The sequence below is a fragment of the Equus caballus genome, chromosome 1 (assembly GCF_041296265.1).
Source record: "Equus caballus isolate H_3958 breed thoroughbred chromosome 1, TB-T2T, whole genome shotgun sequence".
Taxonomy (NCBI): domain Eukaryota; kingdom Metazoa; phylum Chordata; class Mammalia; order Perissodactyla; family Equidae; genus Equus; species Equus caballus.
This window is the reverse complement of record NC_091684.1, coordinates 864,204-891,541: the sequence shown is the minus strand read 5'-3', so window position 1 is coordinate 891,541 and position 27,338 is coordinate 864,204. Positions and strand designations below refer to the sequence as shown.

The following is a 27,338-nucleotide window of genomic DNA, read 5'->3' as shown; positions in this document are numbered from 1 at the left end:
ATGATGGATCCAACATGCACGTGTGTGTGATATAAAGCACATGCGTGAGATGCAGCAGGCACAAGGGTAGGTGCTGTGATGTGAAGCAGGAGTGAGTGCATGTGGGGTGGGGTGGTGGGCCAGGCGCTGTAGAAGCTTCCTGACACTAGAACCCAGGTGGAGTCTTGAGGCCTTGGCCCTTGCCTGCACGGCCTTGGAGACCTGACCCGGGGGGTGGTGGAAGATGACTCTCGACCCTGGAGGACCCTGACGCGGGGAGGTCACAGGAAGCCTCCACGCAGAGGTGGACCTGCCAGGCAATCTTGGCCTTAGGACCCACTGAGGCCACATGATGCTGGGCCCTCCTGCGATCCCTAGCTCCCTGCCAACCTACTGAGTGTGAATTTCCTGCCAACACTCCCAAAGGAAGGGCCTGGTGGCCTGTTCATACATAGCAGTTGTTTCTCTTGGGAACTACAGTTTGAAGGGAAAAGTTAACCAACTGCGTTCTGTTTCCACGTTGTTTTCTGGTAGGTGGTCACCCAGGCATTCCTGGGCACTGCTCACACGCTTCTCTGAACCGGGGTCAGTTACAGCCTAGGTGTGAATTTCTGAGGAGTGGACATTCTCACTTCAAGACTCTTGTCTGGAGAAGCCCCCAGAGAAGCTCTTCCTGGCTGAGGTTGAACCGTGCAGCGCGCAGGTGCCTGGGTGAGCCGAGACGAGACTCCTGCTATTTTGGTGGTGGGGGCTTGGATGTTCGGGGCTCCAGAGCAGTGGGAGAGCCTGGTTCAGGAGGGAACTCCCTGGGGGTCTTTGGGGCCAGGGAAAATGATGCCCTGCCTAGTTCCCTGTAGTGCTGATAAAAGGCCATGACACTGATCCCCGCAGGCCCTGAGTCAGGAATGGGCCAGGTGAGGATGAGTTCCCGTGGCCTGAGGCTGAGGTCAGAGCTGCAGGACCCTGGAGTGCCCTCCTCAGCTCTGACTGGCCACTGGAAGCACTTAGAGTCTTCATCTCAGTGATGGGCCCTCCACAAACCAAAGAAATTGGGATATCTGGGGGGTGCTGGCCTGGCATTTCACCAGCTCCCCCATGATCTAACGTGCAGCCAAAGATTAGACCCTGTGACTTTGCAGGGGTGAGGCTGGGTGGGGAGGTAACGACTTTCTTCATGTTCTTTGCATTGTTTCCCCACTTAAAATGAGGATTTACTTTAAAAATTCAGACTTTATTATGCCAAAAAATGGGATAAACGGTCATTATTTCTCATGTAAAAATTGTTTTGAATATCCTGACACAAAATTTGACAAACTGATACATAGTCTGGGGAACACGTTCAGTAAATTACCGTGTTCATTGTTTGGGGATATGAAAGAGTTGCCTATTTTGAAATTTGACTGTATCATAAAGAGCTCTTGAAAATCAATAAGATTAATATCCCATTAGAAAAATGGGCAAATAACCGATAGTCTAAAAAATACAAATGGCTAGTAAACCTAAAAGTACTAATCTTGTTGATAACCAAATAAATGCCAATTAAAGTGAGGGAGAAGCCTGTGGCGGGATGAAAAGAAAGCATTCCCTGTTGAAGGAAGAGTTAGTGCAAAGGGTTGGGGTCGGGGGTGCCACCCATGGAAGACGCCGGTGCATGGGAGGGTGGCGTGAAAGGCACGGCATCTCTCTGGGGGTGGAGCCAACAGCTAGGCCCTGTTCCCGGGAGTCCAAAGTGCAGTGGCTGCTGGCCCACTGTCCTCAACTCCACAGGCGCCGTCCCGACACAGTGAACTGTCCCAGTTATTGTTCAGTCACCGTCTGCGATATGAGAGAAGAGGGTCAGTGTGCTGTGAGAGTGCTGGGAGGCTGGGAGCTGAAGGTGGAGGTGAGTCCCCGGGAAGAGGTGAGAAGGGCTGCCAGCAGAGGGAAAGGCAGGGGAGATGCCCTGAAGCCCTGAGGCCTGGGGTGTTCCAGGAGCTGAGCGGAGGGAGGCCCTGTCCTGGGATAGGCAGGACAGGAAGGCAGGGTCCAGGCCAGGCAGGGTCATGGAGGTCTTCCTAAGGGTTTGGCTTTTACCCTCAGTTAAATCCCTGGGAATCCACTGGAGGTTTTTCAGCAGGTGAATGACATGGTCTGATCTGTGTGTTTAAAAGAGATTCTGACTGCTGTGTCCTAAATGGATTGAATGGAGCAAGGGTGAGTGTGGCGGCCCAGTGCAGAGGGCGCCCAGTGGGGAGAGCAGGTGCTGAAGGGTATGATAAGGGTGGGAAGGCAGGAGCAGGTGCCACAGGTGTGGTCCAGATTTCTGGATGGAGCCAGCATTGCCTGAGATGGAGAAGGTCAGGCATGGATTTGGTTGGGGAGAGGGGAGTCGGGATCCAGTGAAAGACCCTCTTGCACTTGTCAGTTGTGTCTGCTGGAGCAGGACTCAGTCTACGGCCACCTACAGACCCAAATCCTCCCTCTCGGGTCTTCTTTCTAGTCTGGGTGAAGGGTCAAATTGATGACTAGGTATCGGGGTGAGAAATAAAGAGAAAATATGAACACTGCTGGTGACTGCTTAGGTCTGAGGTGAGTAGTTTTAGATATGCAAATAAATCACATTTCTACCCATCGTTCAGGGAACGTGTAGATCTCCCTCATATTTGATTTGCAATCACAACCCGCTGCCTTCAGCGACAGTCCTGCTGTGGCCCGCTCACTGCAGGATTGAGTCTCTGCAGGCATCAGGACTGATGTTGTTCTGAAGAGTCACCCGCTGCCGCCCACCCAGACAGTGACGCAGCTGTCAGGTCTCCCGGCCTCCCCCTGGTGATTGTGTGACTTTCCTGCCGTTTGCTTCTATGTGGAGAGGAGCCAGGCGTTGGGCTTTTGCTCCCTCCTGCTCCACCTCCTCTTCCAGTCATTGGGAACATCCTTCCATGAACCCTCGGGTGTGCTCCCCTCTCTCCAGGGAAGCCCCTCAGGTATGGCCGGCTGCTCCCTGCGGGTCGGGACAGGTGCTTTGCTGAGATCTCCCAGCTAAGGCTGGGAGGGCTGCAGTAGCACTGAGGTTTAGCAGACGTCTGTTTCAGTGGGGCTAGAATGTCTCCCTTTTTGTTTACTTGATTCTCTCTTTAAAGAGGCCATGAGGGATGGCTTCTCCAAAATGGCTCCATTCTTAACTGATGGGTGGTCCTGGGTCATTCACCCAGCTCTCCGAGCCCCCTCTCATGACCTCTTACGTGAGAGGGCCCCTTCCCTTTGGTTTCCACTGACAGAGAACCGTAACAAATGGAGCACCTGCTCCGAGTGAGGAGCGTGTCCACAGCATAGCGTGGGCAATGCCAATAACTGCACTTCGTCAGCATGACCTCAAAGTGCCCCCTGCCCACCTGGCTTTCCAGCTGCACCTCCAGGACCTCAAGGTCAACAGTCTGCTCCACTAAGACCTGCAGCCCATTGGCTCCACATCCTTGCCCTGCATTCATCCAATGCCTCCTAGACCTGGACACAAGGATAAAGGGTGTTTTACTAGGGAAGGGCCTGTGAGGGCTGTGGGGGGACTGGCAAGGCTGGGAGGTCTTCAGATGGTGATGGATTCTGACCTAAGTGAAGGAGAGTGGGGTGGGTAGACATGTCCTAGCCTACCCTGTGGTCTAGAAGTTTCTGCAGGGCCCAGACAGGCTGCCTTGGAGACGGCTGCAGTGGCACTGGGGTCCAAGTCAATGACACTCCTCAGTTTTTGCTCTCCCCACTGGCCCACGTCAGCACCTCACCCTCCCTGCCCAGCTGGAGTCCCACTGCGATTGTTCTCTCCTTGGCATTAGCCTGCTCCCCTCCCTCGCTCACTCTTGCTTCACTGACCTGCTCTGGTTCTAAGTCTGTTCTCTTTTTTTTTTCCTTTTCCCCAAAGCCCCCCCAGTACATAGTTGTATGTTCTAGTTGCAGGTCCTTCTGGCTCTGCTATGTGGGATGCTGCCTCAGCATGGCTTGATGAGTGGTGTTAGGTCCGCATCCATGATTCGGACCGGCAAAGCCCGGGGCCACCAAAGCGGAGTGCGCAAATTTAACCACTCAGCCACAGGGCCGGCCCTCTAAGTCCATTCTCTTCCTGCCCACGTCTGCTCCTCTGCAGTGTCAGGCTCAGGAAGACATATGTGGATATGCTCACTGGTCCCTTAGCTCTTGCAGCCCTTCCATGCTGCCTGCAACCACAGGACATCCCCTCCTGCTCCCGCCACTCTCCTAGGAGACTGTTTCCTGCCTTCTGTTTCCTCAAACCTCCAGCAGCATCCCCTCCCACCCCCGTGATGTTCTCACTTCCCGAGTCTCTGAGAAAAAGCTCCTCAGCACCTGTCTGCAAAGCTCATAGGCGCCTCACGTTGACCTGCCCAAAGCTGCACTTGTGCATCCGCCACTTCTCCAGCCTTCCCCATAGGGAAACGCCAGCCCCGGCTTACAGCTGCTCAGACCAGAGGCCAGGGGTCACGCAAGATTCGTCTTTGTCACTCACACCACATGCAAGCCAGCAGCAAATCCCCTCACTCTACCTTGAAAAGACATCCAGAATCCCACTGGCTCTCTGTACCCTGAGCAATCCCACACAGCGTCCTGTGTCTGCTGCTGCCACCGCCGCCCACAGATGCTTCCCATCTCCCCCGCTCTCCCCCCTCTTTATTTCCTCTTTATTTCCACATTAGGAAAGATTTCCTAGATTTTCTCAGATCACCAACTTTGTCTTAAGACTTGTTGTTTCTATTACTCAGAGCACCCTTAACCGTTTACTCAACAGTCAGTTTTAGCAGCTACTCAGAAAAGTACAAAAGTCATAAATGTACAGTTCACTGAATTATCACAAAGTCAGCACACGTGTGGCCACTGCTCAAATCAAGGAATAAAATGTTTCCGCCACTTCAGAAGTCTCCTTTTTCCCTCTTGCTCAAGCATTACATTCTTCCCTTTCCCAAAGGTACCAAATATTCTGACATCTAACACCATAATTTAATTTTTCCTGGTCTTGGACCATGTATATATAGAGGTATACAGTAGGTACTCTTCAGGATCTGGCCTTATCCATTTAAAAGTATGGTTCTGAGCTTCATCCTTGTTACAGCTGATGTGGTATATCCATTTTCATTGCTATATGACATTCCATTGCATGGGTATTATTTACCTTTTCCACTCTTGATGGACATTTGAGGTGTTTTTAGTTTGTGATCATGACTAATAATGCTGCTGGGAACACACCTGAACGTGTCTGCTGGTGTTGGGCATTATCTACTAAGGCAGAAAATACACATGTCCTATGAACGGTAATTTTATCCCTAGGACTATATTCAAAAAAATACATATATAGGTGCCAGGTGAAAGACTGGAATCATGTTACTTCTGCCTAAAATACATCTTTTAATATTTATTTAGTGCAGGTTTTCTGGTGACAAATTCTTTCAGATTACATTCACCTCAAAATGCCTTAATTTCATCTTAATTTTTGAAAGATGTAAAAAAGTGATAAAGAATTCTAGGTTAGTGGTAATTTTCTTTCAGTATATTAAAGATGTCATTTCCTAGGGGCTGGCCCCATGGCCGAGTGGTTGGGTTCGCACGCCCCGCTGCAGGCGGCCCAGTATTTCGTGGGTTCGAGTCCTGGGCGTGGATATGGCACTGCTCATCGAGCCACGCTGGGGCAGCGTCCCACATGCCATGACTAGAGGGACCCATAACGAAGAATATGCAACTGTGTGCTGGGGGGCTTTGGGGAGAAAAAGGAAAAAATAAAATCTTTAAAAAAAAAAGATGTCATTTCCTTGTGTCTGGTGTCTATTATTTCCGTTGCAAAATTACAGTTAATAGTGCCATCCTTCGGAAGCTGATGAGTACTTTGCCCCTTTCTGGCTGCTTTTAAGATTATTTCCTTATTTTTTATCATCAATTTTACTCTGAAGTGCCTAAATTTTTTGTTTGTATTTATCCTGTTTCTGAATTTTCAAAATGTATGTGTTGGTTTGAGCCAATTCTCAGTCATTATCCTGTCAAGGATTGCTTCTGCCCTGTCCCTTCTCTCCTGGCCTTCTGGAACTCCAGTTACACTTTGGAAGTTTCAAAGTCTTTAACTTTTGTTGTTTGGCCTAGATATTTTCTTCTAATCTGTCAGCTCACAAATTCTCTCTTCAGTTGTGTATAAATCATTGAATTTTTCATTTTAGGTATTCTGTTTTTTCTTTGGAGTGATTCTTGGACTAGTTTTCAGATCTCTGACAGAATTCTCAATCACGCTTTTGAACCCTTTGACCTGTTAAGCACAATGGTTTTAAAGTCTGTGTCTGATGCCACCACTAGATGGATTCCCAGGTAGTTTATTTCTATCATCTATTCTCTCCTGCTTGGGCCATGTGGCATTCTCTCTTTGAATGCCTACTAATTTTTGATTAGGTTCCAGACACCTTATCTGAAAGGTCACAGACATAATTTCAGGCTTTAATGACACCTTCCGACAGAGAGGATCGACTTCTTTCGAGCAGGTGGGGCACCGGCAAGCCCTGACCCCCTGACTCTTCAGGGACCAGGAGGGTTTGAGGCTGGGCTGCAGTCCTGTTCCGGGTGGTCTCGTGCCAGTTCACCCTTGATCTAGGATGTTTATCAGAACCCCCCACCTTGGAAGGCTTGACTTCTGTTTATTTGCCCCTTTCCTTGCGAAATGTGTGATAGCTCTGCTCAGATTTTGTCTCTCATCTGTGCTTTTTGGAGTCAGCAGATGCTTCTATGGGAAAAGTGTCCCCACAATTCCTCCTTCCCTTGTGGGCTCTACAGCATTTTCAGTCATGTTCTCACATACCACGTGTACAGCCATGCCACATTTCTGCTCTATCCCAGCAGAGGGACTGATCAGAATCACCTAGTCCACTATTGTCAGAAATACAGATAATAATCATTTTTAGTTCTTACAACATCTTTCTTCCATCCTGGTTCATTCTTTTTATAGCACGTGTTATTTGCTCATGGTGCCAAGATCCTGTCGAATCAATCTGAAGGTGTTAACTCGCATTCTTTAATTTACCTGAACCATCTCTGTCTCCTGCATTGGTTAACGTGGGTAGCTGATGTGAGCTTTCTCTGCTCTCAGATATCTGTTTCCCAACAATTGTCTAGTGAGGACAGCAGAACTGACTTCTGATTTGTCACCTGGATGTGGGACATCTCCTGATGGGCTTTCTGGTAGGACACGGGGAGAAGAGCAGCCATTCTGGCTGGGAAGCCCAGCAGGAGCCACGCTGGGATGAGTCTGAGGGGGAGGTCCTTCAGGCGACCTCCTCCATGGAAGAGCCAATGTTCCGTGAACTTTTAAAAATCTGACTTTCTAGCTTTGGCCTGGGGTAAATGCTGCTGTCTGTCTGTAGAAAAGGAAAAGTTCATAATGTTCTGATCCTTCTGAACAGTTTCTGAGGCCACCCTGTAGTGTCAAGTGCCCCATCAGGTACCACGTCCTCCCCGTCCTCTGAGTCTGGATGCTCCTCAGTGGCTGGCAGAGCTCCTGACCTGGGCTTCCCCATCCAGGACTTGCGTTGGGCAATGGTGAGACATGGAAGCAGAGTCCTCAATTTACTCTCAAGATGTTGAGGACCTTTGGGATGGGAGAAGGAACACTGAGGACCGTGTCCAGGAGGAAGCCCAGTATCTGGCAAAGGCCCTCGCAAAGACAGAGGGTTGGTTTGTGTTGGTGTCTTTTGTCGGCATGTGCTCCCCACAGGCCAGTCCCCCAGTGGAAGTTCCATTTAGTGCTCTTGTTCTTTCCTAAGATCCATGACACTCCTGCTGGTACTGCTTTCCCGCTTTTCTATCTGGAAACTATACACCTCTCCTGCTACTGTTACTTTAAAGGGGAGCAGTGTGGGTGGAACCTGTGTCCATGGGAATCTTTCTTGATTTTTACAACTTTAGCTCTTGCCAGGTCAGCCCTTGGGCCCTGCCTTCAGCCTTGCTGTGTTCCCTCAACATGATCTGCTCTGTCCTCTTCAGTGAGCGCTGTGACTATAAGGTGAGGAATTCCTGCAACGGATTGGTTGTCGAAGGAGTTCTTTTCCATATCAAGCTCTTGCTGGGCCCAGGTAAAGTCGTGATTGTCTGGTGGTTGGCTTATCTCCGGTTGGTGCCCAGGGTCAGCCCAAGTGCAGAGTCCCGCTGTAGGCAACAGGGCCGGACCACCTGGGCAGAGGGAGTGGCAGCTGTGGAAAAGAGGCAGGTTTATTTATTTGATCCAGCCAGGGACCTGCGGAAGGAGCTCAGGCTTCCCTCTGCCTCTTCTGAGGTGGTGCCGCACGTTTCAATGCACAGGCAGCCCTGGAGATCCCTGCAGCTGCACAGCACGGAGTTGCTTCAGGCAACACGAAACTGCAGCCAGAGACAACAGGACGGCTCTGGGGAGAGCAGGTTCCCCTTTAAAAGAGTTTCTTCAATACCACACAGTGCTCTCTGCGCTTTTAAATCCTGATGATGGAAGGAAGAGTGTGGCTCTCCCCTTAGGGCTCTACAATTTGTGGCCGTCACTCATTCACTCTCTCCCTGGAAAACACCAGAGTATTTTGTAAAACATGCAGAATATAAAAAAATTTCATTTTGGAAGAGTGAAGCAGCAACAGGGGCCTGCGGAGCCTGAGAGCAGCTGGGACTACATGGACTGCTTTCTCCAGAGACGGCGGAGGTGCAGTAAGAGCAGACTTTCCTCATCTTTCCGCAGGGGCTGGCTGCTGTGCAGCCCTCAGATCACGTGTCCCCCTCCCCCACCCCCACCCCCAGTCTCAGGACAGGAATAGACGCTCTTCTTAGACTTCCATGCAGGCAGGGGTGGGTGCACAAACTTGTGGAATACACGTTCTAGTCCGTGCTCTGCAAGCCTCCGTCTAAAGGTCTTGTGGACTTAGCAGCGTTATCTACCATTACTGGGCATATAACGGAGCATTTGCCTTTCTTTCATTGACTCATCACTCAGTGTTCACTGTGTGTTCACTGAGCACCTGCTGGGCAAGCAAACTCCCAGTGACACTCAGTGCATGCCCAAGGAGCTCAGAGTCCAGGGTAAAGACGACACATAAACTGGCTGATACTGAGAGTGCCAGGTGCCACCATCGCTACTTGGGACTCTTCAGGAGCACAGATCATCTCCTTCCCTAATGCCTAGACGGAGCTCGCCAGCCTTCAGAGCTGTCGAATATTTGCTTCTCTCTCCACACAGGCGTGTGTGTGCATGCATGCATGAATGTGTTATGTGCACATGTTTATACACAGGCAGGTCACATTTTTTTATCTTTTCTTCAAAACTATGTCAAAAGTGAAACATTTTAAACCGTATTTTTCCATTATGCAAAGCATTAAAATTTGTACTTTCATTGAGTACCAATTAGGCATCAAATAAAAATCACCTAGGCAAAAAAAATGACATAAAAGCAAAGTAATGCATTCATAGACACCATAAATATTCATTGCGAATCTCCTATTTACAAATAAAGTATTTGCTAAAAAGGAACCTATTATGAAATCACATATCTGATTACTCCATTATCCACAGGAAAAAAACAACCCATGCACGTTCTGAATTTAACTTCGAGAACCTAGAAGCCACTGCATTGGGTCTGTTTGGCGCTACACGAGACGAGATGGTTGCCACTAGGCCGCAGCTCTCGCTGCTGTTCCTGCCGCCGCTGAGGGTGAGGGAGGGTGCTGCCAGGCGGCAGGCGAGGGGAGCTCCGGGGCTGCGCGAGGAGGGGGCTGTGGACTGGCCGGCCCTGGAGCCGGAGACAGACACCCCACTTCTTCAACACAGCTAGTTCCATGTTTTTGATCTATTAGCTTTTCCTGATTGAAAAGGTAATTAATACAGGTCCATCGTACAAAAATTGGAATAGGGGGCCGGCTCTGTGGCCGAGAGGTTAAGTTCTCGCGCTCCGCTGTGGCGGCCCAGGGTTCGGATCCTGGGCGTGGACATGGCACCGCTCGTCAGGCCATACTGAGGCAACATCCCACATGCCACAACTAGAAGGACCTGCAATTAAGATATACAACTATGTATGGAGGGGTTTGGGGAAGTAAAGCCGAAAAAAAAAAAAAAAAAGATTGGCAACAGTTGTTAGCTCAGGTGCCAATCTTTAAAAAAAAAATTGGAATATATGGGAAATTGTGAAGACAACATTTTTTAAAATGTACTAGTAATCCTATCATTTAAATAAAAATTCCTCTACTTTTGGACAGTCTCCTGCCCACCCCCTTTCTGTGTGTATATGCACAGCAATATTGGAATTGCACTACATTGTAACTTTATTTTTTCACTTAGTAATATATCAAGGGCTTGTTTGCACATTATTAAACATTCTATCAAAGAATTATTTTAATTTAGCACAAAGTTTTTCATACTGTAGACACACCATAATTTATTTAACCAATCCCTTATTTGGGAGAACTTTAATTGTTTTAAATGTTTTGCAATCACACATAATTCAAAAAAGATCATTCTACTGGAAATTTTAAATTAAGGCTTTAGGATAAATTTCTAGAAATTGAATTGATATGTCAATGGTACTGAACAGCTTCAAGACTGTGATCACTACTCCTAAATTTTGAAGTGTGCTTTGGAAACCCCTGCACAGACTGTCTATACAAGTAGGCACTAAACGAACTAGCATATTTAATCACGACAAAGATGATACAAAATGCACAAATAATTTGTTGAGCAGTGCCTGATGTAAAAGAGGAAGGAGTTAGTTTCTGAATCTGAAACCTCGTATCACACAAAGGTAACGAGCACATGAGGGCAGGAGTGTGACACACCTGTCACACACGTTACACACTGGCCATGGGACTCAGGACAAGCATGTGTGCTCTCTCAACTCAGTCTCCCCCTTGGTACAAAACAACACAGAGTGAAAGCTAAAGACCTGTCTGTAGTGATTCTGCGCTTCTCTGGAGCCTTTTTATGAAACTAAAATAGTTGTTCTCTCTTAAAAACTCAAAGGAAATCAACACTCTCTGGGCTCAGGCAGTTTTGCTGACCAGAAACTGTGGTTATAGTACAGCAGTCTTGCATCTCAGCCCCGGCTACAGAGTCAGACAGCCTCCATCAGGTGACTTAATGTCCCTGACTTTAAGTTGTTTCCCCTTAAAAATAAGAATATTAATACCTACCCCAGAGTGTTATTGGGAGAACTAAATGCTAAGGGATGTGAACAAGTTTCTAGCCGATCGCCTGGTACAAAAGAGGCACTTAGCACGCACTTTCCCTCTCCACTTCTCGTAAATGTTCAGAATAATGGTGGATGGTGGCATCTTGGTTGGCATCTGAGGCAGAATTCTCGGTATTATCTGTTTGCAAGGATCTGTGTGAGATCGAACAGCTGTAATCCCTGCCCCTATAGTTCTCATCCCGATGTGAGGAAGAGTCAGGCATTGACAGAATCCCCTCATGGAGCGCCCTCAGCACGGCCCGCAACACCAGCGATTCCCGTTAAACCAACCGGTTCTCACCACAGCCTCCAATACAGCACAAGTCATTGAAGGAAACACTTTCCTTCGCTAGTTTGTAGGACTGAGCAAGTTTCTGCAACCCTTTAGCCTGGTTTTGGATGACATTTCAGGGACTCTGGAAGGCACATGAGTGACACCACTTTTTCAATGCAGGTAATGTTCACAAGGAAATTGACAGATTGAGGCCCAGGACTGATGCTCCTGCATGAGCGACAGGACCCAGATGCCCCACACAGATGCTGTGGTGCATGAGGTCCAGAGATACATGGATACTCTCCCCTCCAGTCTGCCTCACGCTGCAATCCGCGACACCAATTCAGACAGTTCTTCACTCCTAAGGTCAGTCATATTTTCCCCCTATACATTTTTATTACAACAATTAAGTGTCTGATTTTTACATTTTAATATAAATAATATTTCTATTAGCCCCATTGGCTGACTCTCTCTGTAAGTGAAAATTTCACAAAAACATTGTTTGTCTTCTTAACAGGAAGTTTAGTAATCATGGACAAGAAAGTTTTTATATGCTAGAACAGAGTAGGAGAAAAATATGTAGGAGTTTTTACTCTTGATTTCTCATAATTCCTATTAGGCTTGCCTCTCTAACCAGTGATTAAATAAAAGCTCCACTTGAAATGCTTGTGAGATGGAACTAAAGAAAAACTAAGATGAATATTAGAAAAAAGAAAAGAAAGACTGAGTTTAATGTGACCTATTAAATTCAAGAAGATAGAAAAAGAATGAGCGAAAACTCTAAGAAAGCATGAGTGAAGTCATAATACAAAAAGCAGAAACTAATGATCAAAAAATAAATAACATCCAGATGTTGGAAAACAAACTAATAAAACAGCAAACCTTTAGAAAGACTTATTAAGAAAAAAAGAGTGTGAAGGAATAGATCAAATATTCAATATAAAAAAACAGAAATGTTAATAGAAATTGGAATGTATTTAGAATCAAACAAGAGTAAGATATATAAAGGAAAATTATATGGGCAGCAAGAAGAGAATAGGAAAGAAAATGCATACCGTGGAACTCCTCTTTTTTGATTTAGGAACACATATAATATTTTAGTGATAAAAAACTTATGACCTTAAACTCATATGATAGAAAGAAAAAATGGATTAGATATATCAGCAACACATAAAAAAAGTACTTTAAAAAACATTTAAAACATTCTTTATTTTATTCACTCATTTAAAATATTCACTCATTTAAAATGGACTAAAAAATTATAAGGAATAATCTAGCCCTAGGAATTAATCTAACAAAAACTATGCAAAACATTTAGGGCAAAGATTGACAAACTAATGAAGGACATAAAAAAAGACCTACGTAAATAGACAGATTTAATATGTTAGTAGAGAAAAATCAACACAAGGATGATAATTCTTCCCATATTAATCTACAAATTCATTGCAGTTCAAATAGAACTTCCAATTGTGTTTTTCATGGAACTTAATGAGGATATCCTTAAATTCATGCAGAATGGAAAAGGAGCAAGAAAAGTCATGCAATTTTTTTTAAAGTAACAGCGATAACAAGTACTTTTCCTTGTCAGATATTGTGATTGACTGGATAATAGCAGCTTTTAAAATAGTGGTCTTCCACCCATGCAACAGAATAGACAGCCTAAGTATGCTTTTTGACATCAGTCTTAGCAGCATATTTTCAAGCACAATGTCTAACCAGGCAAGGGAAACAATGGAAAATATAAACAAATGGGACTACATCAAACTGAAAAGCTTCTGCACAGCAAAGGAAACTATCAACAAAACGAAAAGACAACCTAACAATTGGGAGAAGATATTTGCAAAACATATCTGATAAGGGGTTAATATCCAAAATATATAAAGAGTTCATACATCTCAACAACAAAAAAAACTAACTATCCAATTAAAAAAATAGGCAAAAGATCTGAACAGACATTTTTCCAAAGAAGATATACAAATGACCAGCAAACACATGCAAAGATGTTCAACATCACTAATTATCATGGAACTGCAAATCAAAACTACAATGAGATATAACCTGACACCTGTCAGAATGGCTATAATTAACAAGACAAGAAATAACAAGTGTTGGAGAGGATGTGGAGAGAAGGGAACCCTCATACACTGCTGGTGGGAGTGCAAACTGGTACAGCCACTAGGGAAAACAATATGGAGATTCCTTAAAAAATTGAGAATAAAAATACCATATGATCTAGCTATTCCACTGCTGGGTATTTATCCAAAGAACATGAAAACACAAATGTGTAAAGATACTTGCACCCCTATGTTCACTGCAGCGTTATTCACAATAGCCAAGGCTTGGAAACAACCTAAGTGCCCATCAAGGGATGAATGGATAAGGAAGATGTGGTACATAAACACAGTGGAATACTCCTCAGCCATAAAAAAGGATGAAATCTTACCATTTGCAACAACATGGATGGACATTGAGGGTATCATGCTGAGTGAAATAAGTTAGAGGGAGAAAGTCAAATACTGTATGATCTCACTCATAAAAAGAAGATAAAAACAGCAGCAAACAAACACATAGAGACAGCAATTGGACTGGTGGTTACCAGAGGGGACAGGGGAGGGAGGAGGGCAAAAGGGGTGATTAGGTACATGTGTGGTGATGGACTATAATTAGTCTTTGGTTGATGAACATGATGTAATCTACACAGAAATCAAAATATAATGATGTAATGAAATTTCTATAATGTTATAAACCAATGTTACCTCAACAAAAAACAAAAGAATAGAGAGCCTAGAAATAGATCCAGATAGATACATACGGTGGAGGAACATTAGAAATTAGCAGAAAAAGAAAAGGCTGGCCCAGTAAATAATCATGGAGAAAAAGATAAAATAAAACCCCTATTTCACACCATGAAAAAATTTCTAGACTTTTTAAGTAACTACCTAATAAAGCTACTTTTTACTACTAAGTAAAAAGTAAATTTTAATTCTTTTAGAATACTAGATAGGAGAATATTTCTATGGTATTAGGCTAGGAAAGAATTTTTTTAACATGATAGAAAAGCACAAATGGAAACAATGGAAATCTTAAAGGAAAAATCTTAAAGGAAAGCATTGCTAAATGTGATTACATCAAAAGGGAAAATTTTCTGTATAACAAAAGGCAACACAAAGGCAAAAGCAAAGCTACAGACAATGAAAAAATACCTGTAATGCGGACAACTCACAAATAAAGAATTTCTTAATTATGTAAAGAACTCCCAAAATCACTAAGGAAATGAAAAGCAGGACAAGAGACAAATGGACAAAAGATAAAACCAAAAAATTCACAGAATAGGACACAAGTATGGTGAGTAGGTGTATGAAAAGATACTCAACCTTACTAGACAACGCAAACTAAAATAATAACAGTCCATAACACACTCATCATACTGGAAAAAAATCCAAGTTCAATAAGACTAAACGTTGGTGAATGACAGATGATCCACGCAAATATGGACCTGGAGAGATCCGAACAGCTGGAAGCCAGAGATTAGATCCCATGGGCACAGAATAGCGTCCTGGTCCCTGTGAGGCAGGGGGCTTGACCTGAGACCCGGTGTGAAAACAGGTGCTCTATGGGACCCAGAAGAGCTCCACTCACAGGCCAACAAGCACCAAGGAAAATCATCACTGAAAGGAGTCTGGGTGAGGAAAAAGTCCAATCCTGTGCTGTGATTAGGTTTGGACACAAAAGTTTCATGGTATTAGGGTAGAGAACCCCAAAATCACACAACGAATGCACACACATACACATAACCTGTACACAAGTGTTCATAGCAGGCATTCTTCATGAGATCCTAAAGATGGAGGCAATCCAAATGTCCTCAACTAACGAATGGATTTAAGAGAAATGGCATATCCATACAATGCAATATTATTCAGTCATAAAAAGGAGTAAAGTACTGATTCATGTTATGACATGAATAAACCTTGAAAACATTACGATAAGTGACAGAAGCCAGACCAAAGGCCATGTATTGTATGACTCCATTTATATGAAATGTCCAAAGTAGGAAATCCATAGAGACAGAAATTAGACCAGTGTTTGTTGGAGGTCAAGGGGAATGGGGATAGACTATTAATGGGTACAGAGCTTTTTTGGGAGGTGAAGAAAATACGATAGTGGTTATGGTTATATAATTCTGTGATATGCTAAAACCACTGAATTGTACTCTTTTAATAGGTCACATTTTGTAATATGTGAATTATATCTCAATAAAGCTGTTATTCAAATATATATGTAGTTATTTAAAATTTTACAGCATAATAGATGGATTAAACAGCATAATGGCTAGATCAGATATAGTTGAGGGAAGAAATAATGTACTGAAAGACAGATCTGGAAGAAGTTATCCAGAATTCACTACAGAGCAATAAAGAGAAATAAAATATGAAACGTAGGTTATGAGAAACAGAGACTAGAAAGGCAAATTCCAACATGATAGAAGATTTACAAAATAAAGAATAAACAGAATGTAGAAGAGACAATATTTTAGATTTTATTTTTTTCCTTTTTCTCCCCAAAACCCCCCGGTACATAGTTGTATATTCTTTGTTGTAGGTCCTTCCAGTTGTGGCATGTGGGACGCTGCCTCAGCGTGGTTTGATTCGAACCAACGAAACACTGGGCCGCCTGCAGCGGAGTGCACAAACTTAACCACTCGGCCACGGGGCCAGCCCCGAGACAATATTTTAAAAGATAACTTTTGTGGTCTCCTTTTTTTTTCCAAAAACAAGCTTATGCCCAATCTTCACTTGTATATCCCTCCGATTTACATTTTCCTTATCACTTTGTATTTCTTCAAGCACGGATTGCTTCTAAAGTGATGTCCTATGCAGTTATTGCATATTTATATGTACAGTATGTATCCTCAATCTAGATTTACATATACAATATGTATCATCATCATATATTTACATCTTCATTCAGCAAAATAGAAGTATTATATACTCAACTTTAATGATTTTATTTATGAACAATATTTATCTTCTCTTTCAGTTCATTACTAATTGTTTTGGTTCCATTTGTAAGCCCTTAATAAGAAATAATTTTGCTTCTCTTCAAAAAGTATCAAACATACAATTTCTTGAATTTAGTCCTTCTGTATATGGTTTCACAAAATTTCACTCTATCGGTCAGATTTCCTGTTATGTTCTCAAGGCTTGCAGTTGCTCTGGGTACTGGCTCCTGCGAGGATGTGAAAGCAGGGCCAAGGACGTGTGTCTTAGGGTCTCTGTTTACAGAGAGTAAAAGCCAAGGAGCCAGGAGGGTGTGTTTCACGTTGATCCCGTGGGCCACAGCCCCACCCACTGGCTCGGATACTTCACCATCAACTGTCCCAATTCCCAGAAGGTATCAATCCTCCCAGAACTAGTCCTTCAACATGTACAGTGAATGTTATTCATACGAAGTGTCGCGATTGAGCTCATTCCCCTCAGAGTCATATGTGCCACCTGTTATTTCATCTACTAACAAATGATGCTGGGCTCTCTGGAAGGAAGTCCGTTATTTAACTATTAGATTTTCTTGGTTTCATGGAACAACTGTGTTAACCATTGCTGTCCTCTGTCTTACACGACAGTAAAGGGTTTTTGAGCCCACAAAGGTTTGATGCAAAACATTTTCTGGATAGAAATAGGAAGAGAGATAAGTCAGACAGAGAAAGACAAATGCCATATGATTTCACTCATGTGGAAGATAAACAAACATATGAATACGGAGAATAGATTGGTGATTACCAGAAGGAAGGGAGTTGGGGGGGGGGGCGCAAAAGGGGTAATGTGTACAGTGACGGATAAAAACTAGACTATTGGTGGTTACCACAATGCAGTCTATACAGAAGCTGAAATATAATAATGTGCACCTGAAATTTACAGAATGTTATAAGCCAGTATGACCTCAGTAAAATAATTTTTTAGAGAATGGCAACTTTTGGAAGTTCTTCATTCCCTTCTCAATAAGTAAATGAAGCTCCATATTTCTGGCTATCTATCAATTTGATCCATTAAAATGTAATCACAAATCCATCAATTAAATATATTTAAAAACCTCTTTTTTACCAAAATAATTCTGATACTCTTCATTCATCCCTTGTTACTACACGGCAATCTACAATTACAATATAAAGATCAAACTATTCCTGTACACACCTGACATTAATCTCTAGATGGTGAAAGAGGCTGCCCCCTCAGCTCAATGTGAACTTTTCTGAAAACAACATCTAGCTCACTCCCCTCTGATACCCGGGGACGAGGGCCTGGATTGCTTCCTTCCCTACTGGACAATACGACAACTTCCCACCTGTTCTCACTTGATGGGTGACCTGAAAACAGCAGGCTCCAGGTCTCAGCCATTCCTAGTGGACAAAGAACAGAACTCTGTATGTTAACAACTTTCATTTTCCTTCAACAGTTTTAACAAAAATCAATTAATAAAATACTTTTTTCTCCCAGGGACACAGGCGTGTCTTGGAGAAAGTCTTGCTCCAACAGAGATATTTTTACTCCTTACTACCATTCTGCAGAATTTGACCTTAAAGCCTGTCACTGATCCAAGGGAACTGAGCAGTGACCCAATGTTAACTCCAATTTTGAACATTCTTCAGCCTTTCAAGCTCTGCTTTTTACCTAGGTTAAAATAAAAACAAACAAGAAGCAAGCAAAATAATCAAACAATGAAACATCCTTTTTGTCTACCCATGGGAGTCAGCATAACTGGTTAAAAAAGTCATCAAGATATATTTCCTCAATTTAATCAGAGCTAGCATACAGTAGATGTTCATTAGATATTAAGTAATTACTGTTGTAAACAACTTCAGTTCTATTGATGACAAGTCACGACTGGATGTGAACCTCATTCACAAGTATCTTTATAACATGGAAGATATTTTCAGGCATGAGTACACTTCACCAAAGGAAAACGATTAGGAAATTGAGATTTCCACTTCCACCAAGGATGTAGAAAGCTGGAAAGAGTGTTGCCCTAACAACAAGAAAAAGTAAGATAAACCACAAGGCAAACTTTCCTTACTCATGAGATGCTGATGTTACAGAGCTGTGAAACAGCCTGAAATCCCGGGAGGAACACACCCCTCCAAGGAGAGCGGGGAGAGGAAGCAGGCTTGGCTGTGGCAAAGAGCATGCAGATGGGGACGACGTCGCACAAGCGGGTAGGAAGAAATCCACCAAAATGTTAATGAATTTTTGGAGGCCAAGTTTGGGTTGGTGTGTCAGACTGGAATAGCTTGGGGTCCTGGACATGAGAGGGAGGGGGCTTTCAATCACTCACCAGGTGCTTACAGGATGAAAACGGGTAGAGAAAAGGGAAAGTGCCCTCAGTAATACAGGCATGCAAGAGGGAACGAGCTGTGTGCGTAAGGCATGAAACCCCCACACTGCCTCGACCCTTCTCCCTCACAATGCAAGAGCCTTAAGCCACGGACTCAGCTTTCTCCGCCCCTCGCAATCTGGACTCGGCTGTCTCCGTCCCTTTCCGTCTATACTCGGCCTTCTCCGCCTCTCTCCGTCTGGACTCCGCGCTCTCCGCCCCCCCCTCCTGAACTCGGCGCTCTCCGCCTGGGCCCGGCTGTCTCCGCCCCTCTCCGTCTGTACTCGGCTCTCCCCGTCTACATTCGGCTTTCTCCGTCTATACTGGGCTTTCTCCTTCTGGCTCTGTCTGAACCCGTCTCTCTTCTGCCTTTTCCGTCTATACTTGGCCCTCTCTGCACCGCTCCATCTGAACTCGGCAGTCTCCTTCTCTCTCCGTCTATACTCGGCTCTCTCCGTCTACATTCGGCTTTTTCCTTCTGGCTCTGGACCGGGCTCTCTCCGCCCTTTTCTGTCTATACTCGGCTCTCCCCTCCCTGTCCGTCTATATTCGGGTCTCTCCGTCTACACTCGGCTCTCTCCGTCTGGACTCAGGTTTCTCTTTCTGGCTCTGTCTGGACCCGGCTGTCTCCGGCCTTTTTTGTCTATACTCAGCTTTCTCCGTCTACTTTCGGCTCTCTCCGTTTATACTCGGCGTTCTCTTTCTGGACCTGACTTTCTCCTTGTGGTTCTCTGGACTCGGTTCTCTCCGCCCCTCTCCGTCTCAACCCGGCTCTCTCCGCCCTTTTCCGTCTGGTCCCGGCTTTCTCCGCCTCTTCCCGCCTGTTCTCGGCTCTCTCCGGCTGGACTCGGCTTTCTCCCTCGGGCTCTGCCTGGACCCGGCTCTCTCTGGCCTTTTTTGTCTGTACTCGGCCCTCTCCGCCCCTCTCCGTCTGAACTCGGCTCTGCCCGCCTCCCTCAGTGTGGGCTCCGCTCCGTCTGCGGTCGGCCTCCTTGCTTGTCTCTGCTACGCGGGCTTTTTCCGCCTCTGTCAAGCCGGAGCCTGCGGCGCTCTCCCTGGGGCTCTGTGCTCTCCCGCCCCGAGTTCAGGACGAGGAAGGCCTGGCGCACCCCCTCTCGGGACTCCGACCCTCTGGGTCTTCCCCGCCGCGTCTGCGTGCTCCAGCCCCTTCCCCTCAGTCTCCGCAAGAGGCTCTCGGTGACTCCAGCGTGGAGCCGCCTGCTCCGGGTCCCGCGAAGGTTGCACGGGCGCCGCCGAGGGTGTGCCGTCGCGTGTCGGGACTCGGAGCCTGTGTCGGGGTGGCTGCCGTTATCTCCTGCCGAGGGGCTCGTCTGCCTGCTTCCCTGTCGGGCGCCAGTAACGCGGCGAAGACGCGACCACGTGGCCGGAAGGCAGAGCCGAGTGCTGTGGCCGAAGGAGGATGGCCGCCAGCAGCATGCGGCCGCTCCTCCCCAGACCTCTGCAGGCAGCCGGCCCTGCCCGCGCTGGGTTTCTTCTCAGCGACGCTGATCGCGGGCTCCTGTCCTCCGGAAGTGCAAGAGAATCGCTTCTGTTGTTTTAAAACATTACTTCTGTGGTAATTTTTTTTTTTTTTTAAGATTTTTTATTATTTCCTTTTTCTCCCCAAAGCCCCCCGGTACACAGTTGTATATTCTTCGTTGTGGGTTCTTCTAGTTGTGGTATGTGGGACGCTGCCTCAGCGTGGTCTGATGAGCAGTGCCATGTCCGCGCCCAGGATTCGAACCAACGAAACACTGAGCCGCCTGCAGCGGAGCACACGAACTTAACCACTCGGCCACGGGGCCAGCCCCTCTTCTGTGGTAATTTTTAAACACAGCAGATAGGAAACCACATTCCCAATCCTACGTGTGACTGAGTTTCCATCAAACAGATGAACCCGACGTTAAGTGACAGTGTCAGTGGAGCAATCAGATCTGAAAAACACGACAGAAGTGCTGCCGGCTCTGCGGGTGGTGGTACTGACTCTGCTGGGTGATCGCGCTGGGGTTGCTGGCTTGGGGACCTGGTCTCTCCTCCGTGCTGGGTGGAGGTGTGTTCCTTTTTTGGCTGGAGTTCTTATATTTGTCCTTGGCTTGTTCAGAGTCAGGGTCCTTGTCTCACTTGGGTCTCTTGTCTTCGATTTGTATTCCCTTAAAGAGAGCTGGGATGAGCTTGTGCAGGTAGTTTATTAGGGAAGTGATCACAAAAAGCAAGAATAAGAGAATGGGGAAAATGAGACAGGAGAGGATGAAAAGCCAATGCAGGGTGTGTTACTGAGCTGGCAACCACCGTGAACAAGCTGACGTCCATCCTGCTGGGTACTCTGAGCTGGGTCGTATGCATCTCAGCTGACCCACTGAGGCATAGGAAGCTGAGGCCTTTGTCTACGCTGCCGGCCATACGGAATTCATGGCTTGAACTCCCCTGTGAATGGGGTGAGTGAGCTCCCTTAGCTTTGGAAAATTCCCGAGGCTGAATAATGGAGAGACAAGGTGGAGACTTATGCTGATGCTCTGCCTACGTGAAAGGGACTGTCCTCCACAGCTGTACCTGGGCTGAGGGATTTAGCTGGGGCAACCAATGGGTCTCCTGCACTTCATTCTTGGTGGTGGTCAGAGACATTCAAACCCCATGTTAAGGCTCCTCAAGGTAGTAGAGGTAGTGGCGTCAAGGTAGTGGCTGACAACAAAATCTAAAATAGACCACAATAGAATAGCTGGTGTTAAAAACCACAGTTCCTGCTGTTTCAACTGATCCCAAGGCTGCAATTGACATCCATTATGTCCTCCTTAAGACCTTGAAAATTTTAATGTTTCTAAGAACTTCCACCTAGGCCTATATGACATTTAGGGAAGATACGTTCCCAGAAGGCATATATCTGCAAATACTGTAGCAAAGGTTTTAGTTAATACCTCTTTTTATTTTCTCTGCGTTATCTACTAAGTTGTTCTGTATCACAGTGGCTATTTCAGCTGCTTGATGGACTTTTATGATATCGACAGTTCTTTTAGATCATTGTTAGATGTGTTTTTTGGCATTTGCAGTAATTTTACCCACTTAATGAACACATGGATGCCTATTATAGAATTAAAAACATCTTTTTAAGTTATAGTAACCCAGGTTATCATAGCATCTGCAAATCCTGTAGTGCTCATAAATAATAATGCGACTCCTATGATACTGACAATTGAGTTTAATTTTGTTTCCTAGCCAGTGTGTCATTACTCTGTGGGAATTACAAAGTTCACAAGTCACTGAGCATGCAAACTTGAAAATTATATGATTCCTGGAAGGACTCCCTGCACAATAGCGGGAAGAAATCCATTGACCCACTCCCTAGCCAAACTGAAAAACATAAAACAAAACCAAAAAAAAGCAACCATTTAAAGTCTGTGGAATTAGTTCCAAGGACATATAACAAATGAAGAAACATTCGCTCACATCTGGGAATTCAGTGAACTACAAGTAGGATAAGCAGAAAGAAATCTACACATACATTGTGGATCCTAAAAATTAGGAGAGGTAATGGCAAGGAAAAAATATTTGAAGGAGGAAGATAGAAAAAAAGGAACCCTTATTATTTAGAAAGGAATCCCTTTTTTATGATTTAAAAGAACCCCAGGGGCCGGCCTGGTGGCGCAGCAGTGAAGTTTGTACGTTCTTGGCAGCCTGGGGTTTGCTGTTTTGGATCCCAGGTGTGGACGTGGCACAACACGGCATGCCATGCTGTGGTAGGCATCCTATGTATAAAGTAGAGGAAGATGGGCACAAATGTTAGCTCAGGGCCAGCCTTCCTCAGAAAAAAGAGGAGGATTGGTAGTAGTTAGCTCAGAGCTAATCTTCCTCAAAAAAAAAAAAAAAGAACCCCAGTAAGATTAACAACTAACTTCCCAGCAGAAACAATAGAGGTCAGAAGGAATTGGGATAACATATTCAAAGTGCTTAAAGGAAAAAACTGTCAACCAAAAATTCTATATCCACCAAACATATGGGGCCATCACAACTAGAAGGACCCACAGCTAAAATATACAACTATGTACTGGGGGGCTTTGGGGAGAAAAAAAAATAAAGAATTGGCTAAATAAATTGTCTAGTCTTCCAATTAATGTGATACAGACTTCAAAAATCATGCTTAAAAAAAAATGTGGGGCCAGCCCTGTGGCTGAGTGGTTAAGTTCACACACTCTGCTTTGGTGGCCCAGGGTTTCACTGGTTTGGATCCTGGGCGCAGACATGTCACCACTCATCAGGCGATGCTGAGGGGGCATCCCATATGCCACAACTAGGAGGACCCACAACTAAAATATGCAACTATGTACTGGGGAGATGTAGGAAGGAAAAGCAGGAAAAACAATGAAGGTAAAAAAGTCATGGCAGATAAAACAGAAAATTTATTGCAGTCAGAACTGCTTTACAAGAAATATTAAAAGAAGTTTTTCAGGATGAAAGTAAGTGACCCCAGACAGTAATTTGAATGTATATCAAAACAGCAACAATAACAAAGGGCACCAAGAAAGATAATTAAGTAACTATAAAAGACAATAGAGGAGTGATGTCAGCAACATAGTGAAATGAGCTTGCCCGGGACTCTCTCCCCTCCAACGTACAACAAAAAGGAGCAAGCATGTTCCAACAGAAAATACCCTAAATGCACAGGAATCCTCGGAGAGTCATGGCAGCCACACAACAGAGGGCGGAGAGGCTGGAGCATCCCTGGGAGGAGCTGGAACAGGGTAAGAGAGAACTTCATTCTCTCCCCTAAAGACTGGGATCACTGCCAGGGGAGGCTCCATGAGGGAAGGAGCAGTAGAGGGGTCGCATGTCTACGGAATAACCCAGGACTCCCTAGGGAAGCCCTCCAACGGGGTGAAAGCTTTCATGCCGGGTGACCTCATCAAGCCAAGACCCCAGGAGACCAGATAGCGAGAGCTGATGGGGAAACCAGGGACTGCACGCAGGAGAAAGCGCCCCTTCTCCAACCCGCACAATGCCACACCATCTTGGCTGAAGGTGGAGGGCTCAGGGTACACGGCTATTGACCCCCCCCCCAAGTGGTGATAGGCTGTAACTGCAACTGAATAATATCACAATGGGAAAACCCCATTCTTCCAACATCAGGCAGTTCATCAAATCTCCAGAACAGAGGGAAAACAATAAATACCCATAATTCAGTCCTGAGGACTCAGAAATAAGTAAACTAAATGACAATGAATTCAAAATAGCTATTGTCAAAAAACTCAATGAGGTAAAAGAGAATATAAACAAACAATTCAATGAGTTCAGGAGCTACTTTGCAAAAGAGATTGAAACTATAAAGAAGAATCAATCAGAAATATTACAGATGAAAGACACAATGGAAGAGATAAAACAAAATACAAATTCCCTGAATGCTCGTGTGGACACCATAGATGAGCAAATCAGCAGAATCGAAGCTAGACGTGTTGAATTGCTCCAGACAGAGGAGGAGAGAGAACTGACACTAAAAAGAAATGAAGAAAGTCTCTGAGAAATATCTGACTCAATGAGGAAATGCAAGATAAGAATTATAGGTATTCAAGAAGGTGAAGAGAAGGAGAATGGAGCAGAAAGCGTGCTCAAAGAAATAATAGCAGAGAACTTCCCAAATCTAGGGAATGAGAGGGAAATGTCTGTGGAGGAAGATTTCAGATCGCCTAGATTTGTCAATGTAAAAAGACTTACTGCAAGGCATATCGTAGTAAAACTGGCAAAAAATGAATGACAAAGAAAGAATACTCAGGGCAGCAATGCAGAAGAAAATAACCTACAAAAGGACCCCTATCAGGCTTTAGTGGATCTCTCTGCAAAAATCTTACAAGCTAGGAGAGGATGGAATGACGTATTCAAAATTCAAAAGATAAGAATCTTCAGCCAAGCATACTATATCCAGCAAAAACATCCTTCACATATGAGGGAGAAATTAAATCTTTCCCAGACAAACAAAAGCTAAGAGACTTTGTAGCCATGAGACACACCCACCCCCCCAAGAAATTCTCAAGAAGGCCCCATTCCTGAGAAAAGAAAAAAGGGAGAAAGGAGTCACAAAACACAGAGTAAGGCAACAAATACATAGGCAGAATCAGAATAGGATAGCAAATATTCAACTATAGCATTAGGCTAAAGGGAAGGAAAAATCAAAAACAAAGACAATCTTGTCACTTTAACCACAAACTCGCAGCACAAGTTGGAATAAGATATGAGAATAAAAACTTAGGAGAGGAGGAGGAAAGGGACCGAATCACTTTAGACTAACGAAACAAGAGGCCCTCAGAAAATGGACCATGTTATACACGAGATTCTGAATACAAACTTCAAGGTAGCCACTAAACTAAAAAGCAGAACAGAGACACAAAAAATAAAGAAACACAACATAAAAAAACTGCATAATTCAATGGGTAGATCAAAACACACAGGACGAGAAACAAAGGAAATGCAGGAAAACCAAAAATGAGTGATATGATGACAGCATTAAGCCCTCAATGTAAATAGATTGAAGTCTCCAATAAAAAGACACAGAGTGGCAAGATGGATTAAAGAACAATATCCAACAGTTTGTTGCCTCCAGGAAACACATCTCAGCTCCAATGACAAACACAGGCTCAGAGTGAAGGGGTGGAAGCCAATACTCCAAGCTAATGGCAAACAAAAGAAGGCAGGTGTCACAGTACTTATATCAGACAAAATAGACGTCAAGATAAGGCAGGTAAAGAGAGACAAAGAGGGGCGATATATAATGATCAAAGGGACACTCCATCAAGAAGAAATAACTCTTATAAATATCTATGCACCCAACACAGGATCACCAAAGTTCATAAAGCAACTATTAACAAACCTAAAAGAAGATATTATCAAAAATAACACAATAATAGTAGGGGACCTCAACACCCCACTCACATCATAGGATAGATCATCCAGACAGAAAATCAACAAGGAAACAGTGGAATTAAACGAAAAGCTAAACCAGTTGGACTTAATAGACATATATAGAACACTCCATCCAAAAACAGCAGAATACACATTCTTCTCAAGTGTGCATGGAACATTCTCAAACATCGACCATATGTTGGGAAACAAGGCAAGCCTCTATAAATTTTTAAAAATTCAAATAATAACAACCATCTTCTCTAATCATAATGCTATAAAACTAGAAATTAATTACAAGAAAAAAGCTGAGAAAGGGACAAAGATGTGGAGACTAAACAATATGCTATTGAACAAGCAATGGATCATTGAAGAAATTAAAGAAGAAATCAAAAAATATCTGGAGACAAATGAAAATGATAACATGGCATACAAACTCATATGGGATACAGCAAAGGCTGTATTAAGAGGGAAATTCGTTGCAATACAGGCACACCTTAACAAACAAGAAAATTCCAAATAAGCAATCTCAAATTACACGTAAGTGAATTAGAAAAAGAAGAATGAAGAAAGCCCAAAGTCAGCAGAAGGAGAGAAATAATAAAAATCAGAGTAGAAATAAATGCTATTGAAACAAAAAAGGCAGTAGAAAGCATCAATGAAACAAAGAGCTGGTTCTTTGAGAAGATAAAGAAAATTGGCAAACCCCTAGCCAGACTTGCAAAGAAAAAAAAAGAGAGAAAGCTCAAATAAACAAAATCAGAAATGAAAGGGAAGAAATAACAGACTCCAGAGAAATACAATGGATTATAAGAGAATACTACAAAAGACTATATGCCTCCAAAATGGATAACCTAGAGGAAATGGATAAATTCTTAGACTCTTACAACCTCCCAAAGCTGAGTCAAGAAGAAACAGACAATCTGAAGAGACCAATCACAAGAAAAGAGATTGAAACAGAAATTAAAAGCATCCCAAAGAATAAAACCCCAGGACCAGATGGCTTTCCTGGGGAATTCTACCAAATTTTCAGAGAGGATTTAATACCTATCCTTTTCAAGCTAATCTAAAAAATAAGGAAGGATGGAACACTTCCTAACACATTCTACGAGGCCAACATCTCTGATACCAAAGCCTGACAAGGACAGCACGAAAAAGGAGAACTACAGGCCAATATCACTGATGAACATAGATGCAAAAATTCTCAACAAAATTTTTACAACCCTAATTCAGCAATACATCAAAAGGATCACACATCACGATCAGGTGGGATTCATACCAGAGACACAGGGATGGTTCAACATCTGCAAATCAATCAACGTGATACACCACATCAACAAATTGGGGAATAAAAACCACATGATAATCTGAATAGATGCAGAGAAAGCATTTGAAAAGATCCAACATCCGTTTATGGTAAAACTCTTAACAAAATGGGGATAGAAGGAAATTACCTCAACATAATAAGGGCCATATATGACAAACCCACAGCCAACATCATACTCAATGGGCAAAAACTGAGCACCATCTCCTGAGATCAGAAATGAGACAAGGATGCCCACTATCTCCACTCTTATTCAACATAGTAGTGGAGGTTTTGGCCAGAGCACTTAGGCAAGAGAAAGGAATAAAAGTAATCCAAATAGGGAGTG

General features: G+C 44.2%; 1 long non-coding RNA gene across 1 annotated transcript; it reads left to right on the top strand.

The window, feature by feature from the left end:
- The first annotated feature begins 1,697 nt into the window (after positions 1 to 1,697).
- LOC138919442 (uncharacterized) lies at positions 1,698 to 17,932 on the top strand. The gene is made up of 4 exons (XR_011429620.1): positions 1,698 to 1,861; positions 7,897 to 7,993; positions 11,623 to 11,808; positions 16,042 to 17,932. It is a non-coding gene; the product is annotated as an uncharacterized lncRNA (long non-coding RNA).
- Positions 17,933 to 27,338: the final 9,406 nt, after the last annotated feature.